This window comes from Pelodiscus sinensis, chromosome 13 (genome assembly GCF_052426305.1).
Source record: "Pelodiscus sinensis isolate ZL-2025 chromosome 13, ASM5242630v1, whole genome shotgun sequence".
Taxonomy (NCBI): Eukaryota; Metazoa; Chordata; order Testudines; family Trionychidae; genus Pelodiscus; species Pelodiscus sinensis.
In genome coordinates, this window is record NC_143064.1 from 49,134,902 (window position 1) to 49,147,468 (window position 12,567).

The window sequence follows — 12,567 nt, forward strand, 5'->3', positions numbered from 1 at the left end:
TGAGAAATGACACTTGGTATCCTATTTCTTGAGTGCATTAAGCATTTTGCATATTCCAATTGCTCAGTAATCGGCTTTGTTCTCTTCGCTATCCCTTCTGCTCACTTAAAATGTACCTTTTTGTGGCTAAAACTTATTTATTGTTTATTTCAAAACCTAGTTTGTGCAATTCATATTAGAGGGAGGGGAAGAAATCTGTGCATTTCCCCACATTGAGAGCGGGGAATTTTTCATGAGCTTGCACTATGCAGATCTCCCTGAACAAGGCAAGACCAGACTGTTTTGGGTCTGCTCCTCCACAGGAAATGGGCCCACGGATGCTGGGTGAATCCCTGAGCTGAACCCTCTCACACAGCTGACTGGTCCATGTCTGCAGCTGGGCATGGTTTTGTAAGGGAAACCCAGGCTGGGAGGACTGGCGGGCTGTGTGAGACCCCAGCACAACAGCTGGAATCCCAGACATGGGTGTCCAAGCTGTCACAGGGCAGCTCAGCAGGAGTTAACTCTTCTCTCCTAGCTGAGGCCGCTGTGCCCCCTGCTCTACTGGGCATGTTCCAGCCAGTGCCATGATAGAAAATCAGCAGAGCAGCTCCGTCTGGGTGGACTGTCGCGAGGAAGGAGGTACCCTGCTGGCTCCTGGGGGACGAAAGCCTGCAGTCCAGGATGCACAGGCTGGCCAGAGGGAGATGGATCCTGACACACAAGGGAGAAAGATGAGACCGTGGAGACCCGGAGATGGCCTGCTGCAGAGGAACAGGTAGGAGGAGACCAGTGAGACTTTGTGGGGATGCACTGGTAGAACCAGAGCCATGTTCAGTGTGTTTTGGTAGAACCCCTGCTAAGGCAACCTATCACTGGCACAGCTGTGCACTGGGACCCAGTGGAGAGGGAGAACCTGGCCTCCCTGATTTAGACTCTGCCCTTCCCTCCCATCAACACTACTGACTTTGGCCCCTGGGTTGCACCAGCCAGAGGGCAAGGGCTGGGATACCGACTGCCCATTAGGCAATACTGCTCCAGTAGTGAGGATGGGGCCACCTACTGAGGCCATAGGGCCACGCAGTCCTGAGACCCGTGGCCACCCTTCAGACTCAACCATGGGCCTGTAAAGCACCTCACGCCCCTCATCTGTTGGGGGTGGGGAATCAGCCCTGTGACAGCCCCATTGAACTATTCACTGTACAGAGTAAAGAAAATGTGTGAACTTAAATGATGTGTCCAACATTGAGTCCCAAGCCTGTGAAAAGGCCTGGAAATGAATCCTGCTCCTTGGAAGGCCAACCACCAGCCCACCCCAGCTTTTCTGAGCTTGAGTTCTGGCATTCATTGCTACTGTCACACACGACTCCCACTAATGTCCATAGGAGCTGCAAGTGCCCACAGCTCTGAAAATCAGGCTCCTTTTACTGTGAGGATTGAGATGCTTAACTCTAGACTAGCTCCGTGTCCACGTAGCTAAATGCTCCACGTGGTTCTGATGGGTGTGAACAGCACTCTGCCGCTTTACACAGGCTGAAGGTCTGGTTCTGTCTGTTTGGCCACAAATGTTGCAAGCTGGAGTCCTGGGAGCTGGATCTGAGCTTCTCTCATGGGGGCTACGTCCAGGGTTGGAGTTCAGCCCATTGCTGCAAGAGGCGTGCTGAGAAGCTCAGCTAGTTCTCCTCATAGCTTAGTCTGGGCTTTTGGTTCAGCTTTTTGTTTTTAGTTTGGTGTCTTTTGCTCTTTATCTTTGACAAAGATCTCATCAATCCCTTCTCCTTTGCACTGATTTTCCATTGTGTTACTCCTGATTTACACCAGTGGAAGGGAGGGGAAAACGGGCCAATTCACTCAGTATGGAAGGAACACAGAGAGACCCATACTGGATCAGCCAGCTGTTCCATACAGCTGTCTCTGGCAGTAGCCAGCACCAGGTACTTCGTGGGAGGATATGAGACACCCTGCTTTGACGGCAGTTATGTACTTGCTCCCATAACACAAGAATGAGGGGTCACTGAATTAAATTAATAGGAAGCCAATTTAAAACAAACCAAAGGGAGAATTTCTTCACACAACGCACAGTCAATCTGTGGAACTCCTTGCCAGAGGATGTTTGTAAAGGCCAGGACTTTAACAGGGTTAAAAAAAGAGCTAGATAAATTCATGGAGGACAGGTCCATCAATGGCTACTAGCCAGGATGGGCAGGGTTGATGTCCCTAGTCCCTGTCAGAGGATGGGAATGGGTGACAGAGGAGGGATCACTTGATGATTCCCTCTTCTGTTCACTCCCTCTAGGGTACCTGGCATTAGCTGCAGCCAGAGGACAAAATACTGGGCTAGATGGACCTTTGGTCTGACCCAGTCTGGCTGTTCTTATGTTCCTATTGCCTCTCTAGAGTTAGGGGGAGTTTTGCCATTGATTTCAACAGAGCAGGATTTCACCCAGCAAGTTAGTGCAAAACCAGCATCTTCTGACTCTTAGACTCTTGTCCTGGCGGGTCGGCTGCACTCTGTCTTTGGCAAACTCAAACTTTCAAAGAATCTATTTAATCTTTGGGTTATTTTCTCCAACTAAACCAACAGCAATCTAGACTGAAGGGATGTGCATTTGCTTGTTGCAAATGGAAAAAAGTAAAACACCCAGAATGCAGGAACAGGATGTGGATTAAAAAGGAACTATGCTGACGCAACCAGGATGACAGGAATTCACATGGTTTATAATCTGCACCAAAACTAGGTGGCCTCCCCAGCCCATTTGCAAACTCTGACTCACTAGGAGTCCCAGTGAGATCTCAAGCTACAATGACTCCCTTACAAAACACGCTGCAGAGCATCCATGGAGCATGGTCACAAACACATAGAGCTTGGAGACAGTTGTCGGCATGAAGCACAGTTGGAGAGGCACAGTTTTTGCTCTGAAATGGTGTGTTCCCTGAGAGATCAATCCTGCAAGGTGCTGAGCACCTGTGGAGAGATGCCAGGTGCCCTCAACTCTCACTGAAGGCAGGAAAGGAGGCTTGCTCTCAACCTGGCACAATGTAGCCATTCCCACAGGCGTCAGAGAGGTTGTTATTTTACAGGACTTACCTGGAATCTGACTGGACAAATGCTGCACATTCCTGCCTTACACAGAGACGTGCTAGTCATTTCTTTGGTTGTTTATTTTTCAGTGGCTCTTTCACCCACAAGGAGTCAAGCTACAGAGAAAATCTTTCAGGGGCTGGCTGGGCTAGATTTAATGAAAAGAAAAGGAGCAAAAAGAAAATGCCGTTGGTCTAGCAATGAAAACACGGGCAATGTTCTGAGCTGCCCTTTAACCTGTGTGATGCGGGTTGCGAGGTCACAGAAACTTGGTCACACAGTATTGATCCAGAATCTCTTTGGCTGGTGTTTGGCAACAGGGTGCAAAGAAAGAGCAGCTGAAAAAGAATTAAGTGGGGGCAAGAGTGGAACATCCTGATTGAACGCCTGACCTTGGAGGTCAAAGATCACAGTGCATGAGGCTTGGTATGGAAGTGTCTGTACAATATCAATAAATAACCCTAAAAGCATTGCAGGGAAAATAAACAGTTTGGTTGAGTCTCACCCGCCCCCCCCCCCAGGAATGATTTATTAAGAGCCTGGGGGCTGGCTATGTAAACGTATGCAAATGTACATGCATACAGGTAAGGGTGGGTATGAAACTATCTAGCTGTCTGTCTATCCATCTGTCTGTCCGTCTATCTGTTCATATTAAGCCAGACTACTCGATTTGTACTTTTCCAGAGCTCTGCCAGGGCAACCGCCCCCATTGTTCTATGTATCTGCTCTGCTCTGCTTGGGGGTCACGAATGGGCAATGCTCAGGGTGGTGAATGGAGGATTTCCTTTCAGTTCTGGGCACGGGAAGGCACGTGGCTATAATAGATGCAACTGAAATTTTGTATCTCTGAGCTTCTGGCAGAGGATCTCAGAGACCTTCCCGACACTGGGTTCGATTATCCGCTCCCTTCGACTCCTTACTTTGGATCAGCTCCACACAGTCAGACGCAGCCATTCGTGACTTAGCAGGGAAAGGAAAGGGGGCCAGAAGGGTGCGGATCTGGGAGCTGTGCATTCACTAAAGCTTTCCATGGCTATTTTGACTGTGCTACGTATCTCACTCAGGACAGCTGGTAGCTCCAGGACCTGTGCACAGCTGGAGTTCTGTCTGTTGGTCCCCGTCAGAACAAATATCCTCAGCACCTTCCTGCTACCAGAGGCCAGTGTTTTACTGTCTCCCCTTAGACAGATCAGGTCGGAGGGAGTCTTGGGGCACTAGGGCTAATGGTTCTTAGACGGGTTTGTTGATTTTATAAGATGAACTTTTCCGGTTGTTGGACCCAACCCTCAGCTGCAGTAAATCAGTGCCACATAGGACCCGTGCTGCTGTGGGTTCTGTTGTGTTGAACCCTATTTCATGGCAGTCGGAAGGTGATGTTATCTAGCCCCCAGCTGGAGTGGAGTGCTTTGGGGGCAATTCAGGACATCTGGAAGTGGTGGCTTTCAAAGAGTGAGGAAGGATTAGCAGGACTGGAGCCCAGTACAGCCAACAGCCTCATGCTGCCACCCACCAGCTGCAACCTAACTGCTCACTGGAAGTCCCGGAGGTGGCACAGTGTGGGACGTTCTGCAGACAAGTTGTCTTTGTCTCCCTCCTCAATCCTATCGGGGTCACTATCTGGTGCAGCAGAGCACCTAATAGAAATGTGAATCCTTAGCTAGCCACTGTGAATCCTTAGCTAGCCTGTTACTCTGCCTCTGAACTCCTGGCATCGACTTTGGCCGTAACTTGGATCCTGACCCCCTAAATGAGCCCTGGAATTCCAGGATATACCTTGATACCCAGTATCATCCTCAGCTTGACTGACAGCAGCTCTGACCCCTTGTGTGGGCTCTGGGGTCCTTGTTCCTGTCACTTGTTCTGCCTGCCTTCACCCAGGGTCATGACAGGAGGTCACAGCACTTTCTGAAAATCAGGTCCCTTTCAGGGATCTCAGGATGAGCATTCAGGAACTGAAGTTCCTCTAAATCGTTTTTCCCCTAGTTCATCATGCTTAGAACCTCTCAGATGCCACATTAGCAGTGGGAAGGCCAGAATCCAAGCAGAACAGCCGTATGCTTGACTTACCAAAAAAGGATCCGCTGTTACGTTCATCTATGCCCCCAAGAAGTTAGATGTTGAACTCCACAAAGTGCTTGGAAAATAAAGATTTTTGTACCTTCTTATTTTTGCTCATCTGTCTTTATACCTAGAAAAGTGTGGCTAGAATATAACCACGATCCCATTGCAAATCTCATAGGATACCCATAGATCATCAGGCACAGTATGAAAAAGTGGTTTAGTTGTTCAGAGGCCACCCAATGAATGTTCTGTGTGCACAAATGCTTGTTGCTGTTTCCGGTTCTGCTGAGCGAATCTCTGCTAGTAAAAGCTGATGGACATACAGCACAGACACAGTATGCGTAGCCGCAGTGCAATTTCCTTCTATGCTGCTCCGCTGGTGGGCTTCAGCGCTGAGTGACAACTGAAGAACGTGGAACCCCTACTGGCCCCATGGTGAAAACACAGAACCAAGCCAGCTCCTGCCTCAGTCAGCAGCCATCCAAGTGAAGATGCAACATATGAGAGAAAGGGATGAGAGAGCACAAGGACCCAGTGGGACCGTCGTGGTCAGCGTTGTCCACTGTGGGCTCTGCGCTGCAGCAGACTTTCTGTTCACTAGTCCCAATTCTTTGCAAATCCAGGGGTTAAAGAAATGTTAGCCCTTGCCTTGGGAACTGCCAGTAGTTGCTGAGCAACTGGCCACCTAAGCCTCATGGCCTCGTGTCTGCTGCCTCGCTGGCTCTGAGAGCAGTTCCCTGCACAGTGCAAGCCGGGCTGCCCGTGTGCGTGCATGCTGGAAGGAGGGCGCGAGGAAGGTGCACGTTGACATGAATGGTTGTGAAACCTTGCTTTCCAGGAAGGTTTGAATGAAATCTTGCTCCTCTGCAGACTCATGTATGTGAACACTGAGAAGAGCCTGGGCTAGTCCATCATATCTGTATTCATGACCCCCCCCACATACTCACATCGACCCGTTTTCACCCTCAGTGCTGCTCCGGAGTGACTACACCTAGGAATGAAAATGGAGTTAAGTCTCAGGGGGCCCTGCAGTCCTCAAAGTTTCTGTTACCAATGCAGGGTTACTGCTGCTCGTGGAAGGAGGGTGTCTCTCAGAATGCATGCGCATCCACTGGGGCTTGGGCAGACACTGCTAATGAGGGGAAGAGACTAGTTGCTGTCTGTTGTTTTTATGTAATAATGTTGTTAAAACACACCCACTTAATCCTGGGCACGATAAACATCTCTAACATAAACTCTGCTGCTGCTGCATGGCCATCCTATGGAACCCAACTCTGGTCACCGACAGCTTGGACCAGATTCAGAATGAGGCCCAGAGGTGCGAGGGTTCATAATCTGTTGTCAGTTCCTTGACCCAGACCAGTCCTCTAGGGGCATGTACTGGGCTAGCTGCACGAAGAACCTCCGTCTCACTGCTTTATGTCCCAGCTAAAGGATTGTGCAGCCAGGTCCTTGTTGGGGAAAGCCTGGGGGTATGAATCCTGAGACTGGAGGTAGGAGCGCTCTGAGTTTGCTGGATGGCTGCCTGGAACAGGAAGCCGTTATTGGAAACAGGAGGCTTTTATGGTAAATAATTGTAACGTTATCGGGCATTTTCCTTAAATAGTCTGCCACAGGCTCACCGCAGGCAGCTGACGTTCAGGGGAGACGTGTATGCAAACAAGGGGGGGATTGCTTTGTTCAGATAAGATGTAAAATGGAGGCTCTGCCTGACCAGCTGTGGTGAGGAGAGGTCTCTAAGGGTATGTCTACACTGCCACCCTAGTTTGAACCAGTGTGGCTAATGTAGGCATTCGAACTTGCAAATGAAGCCCGGGATTTAAATATCCTGGGCTTTATTTGCATGTTCCCGGGCGCCGCCATTTTTAAACGCCCCGTTGTTCGAGCTCCCTGCCTGCGGCTACACGCAGCATGGACTAGGTAGTTTGAATTAAAGCTCCTAATTTGAACTGCCTGTTATTCGTCCTGCAAGGAACTGCTTGGAAAGATTAGGTTCTCCAGTGAATCGGTCTGTAGTAGCAGCACAGTGACTCTCATCTCTAGGTGTAGAATGGGTTTGTCCACACAAAGCTGTCACCGGGTCTCTCTCTACAATGGTAGAGTGAGAATCCAGTCCTGTTTCCTACTGCTGCAGTATCAAGCCCTCGTGCACACTGACGAATACATGCTCAGTGACTAGGATGACCACCCGCTTCCTCGTTTTAAATGTTCCAAGAAACAGAACAGCCAGCCACCCTTTCCCTTGAGAGATCATTATCTCCCTGTTAGGCTAAATAGCAAGAAATACTTCCTAATGGAACTCCTGTTGAAATGTCTCCCATTTCTCCGAGTTCTATCTACGTTAATAGGGTTCAATAATGCCTCATCCTTCTTCATGTGTATGTTTGATCTTGGAGTGTGGAACCTTGAATACCAGTTTATTATTATATAGCTACAGATGCCAACATCTGACAGCTATAAATAGCTAAGCATGTGCTTCTGTAGGAAAAAGGAATATGCCTTTGAACTCCCATTGAAATCCTGTAGAACAGGAGAGCACCATGGAAAAAAATGCAACATAAATATTTTGTTAAAAACAGATATGGACTGCCTCTTTAAACAGACTTCTCTGGGTGGAAGGGGCTGGCAGCAGCATGGGCTTGTAGTAAGAGCAGAAACTTGGGAATTAGGACTCCTGGGTATCATTCTAGCCTCTGGCACTGAATTTCTTTGGGGCCTCAGGCAAGTTCCTTAACCTCTCCGTGCTTTAGATGTCGCAGATGTAAAAGGCAAAGTACTGTGAGAGCCTTCTAGTAGAGATGCTCTAGAAATGTGAACTAACACCATGTTCTCACAAATAGATGCTCTAGTATGAGCCCTAGTGCCAGTGCTGAGCTTCATGGAAGTCAATGAGGCCCAGTGGGGTCAGATTGCAGAACTGGGGACTATATTATTACATGTGTGAAGTGAGCCAGCTTTCCCTATATGCTTGGAAATAGATTTACTATGCCAGGTCTACTTTGCCTTTACCTCTGGACTAGAATGGGATAACTGAGAAATCGGTGTTCCTGGGGGTGAAGGGAATGTCATGGGATGTGCCGTTAGATGCATCCTCCTGTGTGTTTTCTTTCTTGGAAGGAGATAAAGGAAAGCTTTTTAAAAGCACCCAGTCTACGTAGGACCCCATCTTCCACTGCCCACCCTTCAGTGGCTCTTGTGCTTCTCAATCCATTAGTTGCTTTGGACGCTCTCCCACTGTATCTCATATTCAGGGCCTCGGGGCTGCTCCAGGTGGTAGGAAAGTGACTGGAAAGCATCCCATTGAGTCCAATGGGGGAAGGGTGGGTCACTCCCAAAGGCTCTAGGCGAGTGAACTGCACAAATCTGAAGCCCCAAATAAACCCTCCTTGCTCTCAAACATTGGGCTGATCCAGAGGCTGGCTCTGGGTTGACTGGGAAGTTACTGTGGGGTGAACAGCTTTGAAATCCTCCTTTCAGACAGGGCTAACTCCTGCTCAAATGGCGAGGGCTCCCCTTGCCCCCTTTTCAAGAGCTGTTGTTATTAACTGGTCATTCCCATGCTGTCAAAACTTTCACTTCATCTTACACCTTCCTCCCCATCCATCCACCCTGCTCCTGTTGCCCTGGAAACGGAGGCCATGACACCTTGGCTGGAGTGACAGGGCTGGAACAAAGGCCTCTTTCATGGTACCCACTGGATTGAATTGTCCCAGGTCCCCCTCCCCCTCTCTCAGAGGCCACAATGCGAGGGGAGAGAGTGCTGGGGGACTCCAATACTATCCAACCTTCAAGGGTCCTGACTTGTTCTCCTCCCCTGCCTTGTTTCTTTAGCTTTCTGTGGGTCACAGCAGGACAAGGTTCACTGACTCCTCTCAGTTATGAAGCCAAGGTGGATTAAGGAGGGGTAGGGGCCATTCTTGTTTTGCAGAGGCCAGGTCAGCTGTCCTCAAAACCCCTCACACACTCTGTTGGGTTCACAAGTGTCATTCAGGATGAAGGAAGCTGTCCATCAAAGCCAGAGGGCTTGTGGGAATACCTGAGAAGGACTTGCCAAGCGAGAGATGGGAGCTGGGGGTGAAAGGAGTGCAAAGCAGATAAATCCCATTCCTTAAGTACATATGCCATCTGTACCACTCTATGTGCCCAACCTGTGGAACTCATTGCTGAAGGACACAAATGAGGGCACTAGAAAGATATCCCAGAAAGGGATTAGAGATTTATACAAATAAAATATTATCCAGGATGAAACTATAAAAGCTATCTAACTATACGCATCAGGGCATAATTGGGTCACCAGGCAAGCTTTCTCTTCTGATTTTAATGAGATTCTAGTGTCGATTATAGGACTTTTTTTTTGTTTACACTCTCTGAAACCATTGTTAGAGACAAGACCCCAAACTTAATGTACTGGGGTAGGACAACTCCTATATTCCTGTGAGTAACACCATAGTAGGGATGTGAGCAACAGCCAGGGTATAAAAACGTACGGGTTTAAAACCCTCCCAACACACACGTCATATGGCGATCCCCATACACGACACACAGCATCTGTGATCTGCATGTACAAATGCTGCAATTCACGTTACAACAATACAGGAGATCAAATACATGTTGACTTAATACACAAGGGCTACGTCTAGACTGGCATGATTTTCTGGAAATGCTTTTAACGGAAAAGTTTTCCGTTAAAAGCATTTTCGGAACAGAGCGTCTAGATTGGCACGGACGCTTTTCTGCAAAAGCACTTTTTGCGGAAAAGCGTCCGTGCCAATCTAGACGCGCTTCTCTGAAAAAAAGCCCCAATGGCCATTTTCGCGATCGGGGCTCTTTTGCGGAAAACAAATCTGAGCTGTCTACACTGGCCCTTTTGCCTGAACGGGACTTTTGCCTGAACGGGAGCAGCATAGTATTTCCGCAAGAAGCACTGATTTCTTACTGTAGGAAGTCAGTGCTTTTGCGGAAATTCAAGCGGCCAGTGTAGACAGCTGGGAAGATTTTCCGGAAAAGCAGCTGATTTTCCGGAAAAACTGGCCAGTCTAGACACAGGCCCGGGTTGTGAGGAGTGTATGACTGCAGCGGGGCAGTCTCCCTGCTTCTGGTGAAAACAGGGTTAAACCCCGCCTTGGGGGAGGGCTGGGGCTGTGGAGCCAGCCCCTGGGGCAGACAGCAGCCAATCTGGGCCCAGCTGGGGCAGTATAAACAGGGGCTGCTAAGCTTAGGCACACTTTTGCTCCAGCTGTGGAGCAGGATGGACCTGGCTGCAGGCAGGCAGCCAGGGCAGCAAATTGAGCTGGTCTGGGGAAAGGCAGGCAGAGCTGGGGAGCCCTGGCCTGATACAGGGGCCCGAGGGGCGCTAGGGCAGGAGAAGGCAGCAGGCCTACCCCCTTGCCAATGAGGAGTGGCCATTTCAGACGGTAGTTTGCCGTGAGGCAGGGGCTAGATGACGACTGGCAGTGGGTCACTGAAGCAAGGTGGGTAGAGGGAGCTGGGGTTCCCTGGGGGGGGAGTACCCCAAAGAGTGGGGGCACCGCCACAGGGCAGTACCATGAGGGAGGGGCACTGTGGGCTGGAGGGACATGGGTCCTGGGGTAGGGGGCAGAAAACAGGTAACTGAGGGCAAGACACCAATCAACAGGGGGCGCTCTGGGGCTGGAAGACTTCACCTTTCACTATCAGCAATGTTGTGTTGTACAATTGTTGGGATTCTCCATACTCCGTGAGATCTGCTCTATATATGCACTGAGAGCAGGGAACACCTGCTTCTCCATGATTGCTGTAATGAGGGGAACAGTGATGGGATGGAAACGAGAAACCAGTCTCCATGGGGAATGAAATGGTGATGCCCACCCAGTGCAGCTCAGTGGACAGGGAAATGGACAGGAAATCAGGAAAACAGAGTTTTCCTCTTGGGTCTGATACTGACCTACTGTGTGACTTTGACTCAGTCACAATGCTTGTGCTGAGATGGGGAGCACTTTGAGGCACTGACTGCCTTTCACCTTGGCTACGTCTAGACTGGCATGATTTTCCGCAAATGCTTTTAACGGAAGAGTTTTTCCGTTAAAAGCATTTGTGAAAAAGAGCGTCTAGATTGGCACGGATAGAAGAGTCCGTGCCAATCTAGATACGGTTTTGCGGAAGAAAGCCCCGATCGCCATTTTCGCCATCAGGGCTTTTTTGCACAAAACAATTCCGTGTTGTCTACACTGGCCCTCTTGTGCAAAAGCACCGAGCACATGGAGGCCTCTCAGTACTACTGTAATATCAAATAATTATGCACAAAAAGCTTCTTAAAAGAAAATTGCTCATGTCGCAAAGCTGAGCACTCAAAATATAGCCAAGGCCAGAGTTAAGTTTGTTGTTGCAACTTTAATTCGGTCTCCTTGTACGTATGATTGTTGTTACCCTTTTATTGCATGATCACAGACTGTTTCATCCTCAATGTAAGTTCTGCCCTCCTCCTCCTTGAAGCCTCAACTAGAGCAAGCCCAGTGCGCATAGAATCTTTAGGGAATTTAGCTGATAAAATCTATGTCTCTACTGAGCATGTGTGAACGGTGATTTTTTTCAAAGGCCCATAACGGGATTAAACTTTGGCATGGTAAAAGGCACATTGCTGAATCAGAGGTTGCCCCTTCCAAATTTCAAGTCCTTGATTACCACACTGGTGGTGCCAGAGCTTTTTGATAAAAAGATCACCAAGATTTTTTTTTAATAGGGGCAAAACAATGTATTCCCCCACTAGCCTCATTCTTAGAAAGGGCAGAAATTTTCCCCAGAAATTCAGCCTGAGGCAGACACCTGGCTACCAGCTCTATTAACAGTGATGGTCAATTCCAGCTCCTGATGGTCTCCAGAGGATCACAGCCCATCAGGGCTCCACTGTGACTTGTTGCAGGCTCCAGTGAGGGGCACGGAAATGGATGGTTGCAGGGACTCGGGAGTGAATTGCCATGGGGTGCTGCCGGTGAGGAAAGAGGCACCATAGGTCAGCAGTGCATGGAAGCCAGCATTCACTGCCTCCTGTGCCCATCATCTGCTCTTTAATTCAGTTTTGTACTTCTGTCTAGTATCATTCGTTCTAATTGAAATCCCGAGGAAGGAATACACAGGCACTAATTTAAACCCAAACTCATCCTTCTCTCCATAGAAATCCTTGCTTACTCAGCTGGACATATCACGTCTGGAGCATGGCTTTGAAAAGACTGTTGTGATAGCTGTCCTGGGCCACCCTCAGCTGGTCCCACAGCCCTCGGGGCATGCTGCTGCTGATCACATACAAAGACCTACAAGAGCAAAATTCAGCTGAAGTGTTTTCACCCCAGATCAGTGGTTCCTCTCCAACCCACAGTCATCACCTTAAGAGCCCTCTTCTGGGAAGCAGGTTTTATCGCATTCAGAAGTCACAGCATGCATCACTTCTTTAAAGAAACGGTAACACTAAT